Source organism: Empidonax traillii, unplaced genomic scaffold (assembly GCF_003031625.1).
Source record: "Empidonax traillii isolate 1590-97213 ecotype Southwest subspecies unplaced genomic scaffold, ASM303162v1 scaffold113:size1526484, whole genome shotgun sequence".
Classification (NCBI taxonomy): Eukaryota; Metazoa; Chordata; class Aves; order Passeriformes; family Tyrannidae; genus Empidonax; species Empidonax traillii.
In genome coordinates this window covers 732,883-735,632 of record NW_020955306.1, presented here as the reverse complement: position 1 = coordinate 735,632, position 2,750 = coordinate 732,883, and positions in this window count along the sequence as shown.

The window sequence follows — 2,750 nt, the reverse complement described above, 5'->3', positions numbered from 1 at the left end:
AAAATATGAGTTCATAGAGTACTGAGCAACGTGTGTCAGATGCCTTTTTTTCCCCTATTTTTTGCTTTCTCCATTTTCCTTCTATGAATTTTTTTTTTATTTTTGTCATTATAGCTAATTGTACATTGTGACTTAAGTTTTTTTGATTTTGTTGATGTTTAATTTTTTGGCAAAGTCTTTGAGGTATAGTTTTAGTATATATATGAAGAATGAGATGCTTAAAAATGTGTTTAGCAAGTTTTTTTAACATGGTATTGAGGTCCTGGGTTGTTTATTAAAAAAGTTTAAAAAAGAGAAAAAAATCACCAATTGAAAAACCTGTAAATTTCTTCTGACTTCAGCATAACTCAGTGCTAATAGTCAAAATATAAGACTATTAAGGCAGTAATACGTTTTTTTGATTTGTCTTCTCTTTAAGATTTCAAGACAGATCCATTACATATATTTAATTTTGGCTCAGGCTGGAAACCTGCAGCTTTTGATGTAATAAAAAAACCTGAAGTGGTCACTGGAACACTGCTGTTCCTTCTATGGAGTATGATCAAAATGAAAAAATATGTGAGTTCTGCTGTACTGCTAAGAGCTGTTTCAACTACGAGCCTTTTTTTTTTTGTGGTTATTTTTTGTTTGTATTTATAATCAGTAGTAGCCAGTTACCTTGGTGAGAAATTTTCTGAATGGGACCTGAGTAAGAATAAATACTGTGGAAGAAACAGATCACACTGGGATCTGTTAAAACTGTACCACTTAGTAGCTAGAGTTAGGAGTAAAGCCAGTGTCTCGGTCACTTCTGAACTCTAATATCCATCAGATGGGTACTGAACTATTGAAAATTAAACTTGAAATGTACTGCTGTTTTCACAAAATCCATTTCCCAACTGTTGAGCAAGTCACAAGGAGAAGAAAAACATACAAGTCATATACTGGGTGTCAGAAGTGATGTGAGATTCAGGCATTTTCTGTGGTCACACAAGTAATCTAGAGTGCTGTCTGAGGGGAGAGCATTTTATTTTTTTTCTTCAGTCTCTAAAGGTTTCTTAAAGCAACTTCACTGTAGTAACTTGGGATTCATAAAGTAATGCTGCTTTTCTAAGTCAAGTGTAAGCTTTTTCTTTTTCTGTAATAAAAAACATTTAAAACAGCTTGTTTCCTTCCTTTGCTTAATTTACAGTATGTTGGGAGCTTAGATATTACACGTTGAGTAGGAGGGTACTTCCTGGGATGCTTGTTGAAAGTGTAATTTAGGCCTCAAGTAACAGTGCAGAAATGCAGCTGGTATTTTGCAGTATTAATCTCTGGAAGTAGGAGTTAATATATATGAATATAAAACAAATGCATTTCTGGAAAAGAAATTTTAAAATACCATACTTTAAAGAGTTTCTGTAGCAAAGAGATGCTGAGGCAGACTTATATCTCCTTCTGGAAGCACTTGAGTAGTCTTGACACTCAGATGTGCGCAGCCTCATGCTGCTTTGTTATTTACCTGGGCTGTTTTAACAGCTTTTGTCCACACCGTGGTGCTCCCTGCTTAGCAGATGGAAGGACTGCACTCTTCATACATCTGATATGTTGAAGATGGCACAAAAGTGCTTAATTCTCTTGCAGTATTTCGGTAAAAGTCTTAGCTTGCTCTGTTTAGGTCCAGGACTAATGTACCCTGTCCCTCTTTTGTCAGCATGTTTGGAGAAGTGATTGTATTTGGAAGAGTGGAAGGCTGGAGAGTTGTTCTGATGACAGCCAAAAGCTCAAGTCGGTGAAGAGGGTGCAAAACCAGAATGTATTTCCTTTAAGTTGTTAAAATCTCATGAGACTACAGATGTTTCAGGTTTTATTATCCTGTGGCAGACTGGCTCTCAAATCTTCTCGGGGAGCAAAGCAGTTTTCTGCGGTTCTGTTCTCATCACTGAGCACACCGCTTACAGATCAAATCATATGAAGCAGTTACACCTTATCTTGCTGTAACCCACAAAGACAATTTTGCCAATATTGTGCTGAATGCTTTGTTGGACTCTTGGGAGGTTTTTGTAAACTGCCTAGGCAATGTGCGTGTTCCCGTAGCAATTGGCTTTGATTTCTGAAATTTTAACCATTTTAAAGGATTACCATGACTATCCTATACACAGTTTACTGACATAAGGCACAGTTTAGGCAGCTGATGTGAACTCTCCTGTTGTTGGCAAACTTCCTTCCACTTACATGCTAAGGAGTATAGAACTGTTTGCAGTTGTTTGGCAAGGATAAATAGGCTACAAGTATTTTACATAAAGCATTTTTGAATGGAGAATTGTGGCTTTCAACAAGAAAACCTGAATGAGATCTATAAGGTCCTTTGAAGATGACTACTAACGAGAGGAATAGTATTGTTCTGTAGCTCAGCAGCAAGGTTGGCATAGTCTTCATCTGGGTTGATGACTGTCCTGACCAAACGGGTGGGTGGTTTTAGGTTGTCTTGAGTTAAGCTTTAAGCTCTTAGGCTGACACATGAAGGGGATGAAAATGCATAGTCAGGAGTAATGGGAATGGGAGAAAGGGATGGAGCAGAGCCATGTATTTTCATATCAGTGTCCTATGCTTTGAATGAATAAGGTACACTTAACATACATGTATATAAGTGGTAGTTTGTCCTTCCAAAAGAAATCTTCTCCACTTATTTATAGAAGCCTTTGGCTGGATAAGTTTGCCTGGCATACAGTGACTAGCATTACCACTGAATCAAGGTTATTTATGAATGTTTATGCTGCTTCTCAGCA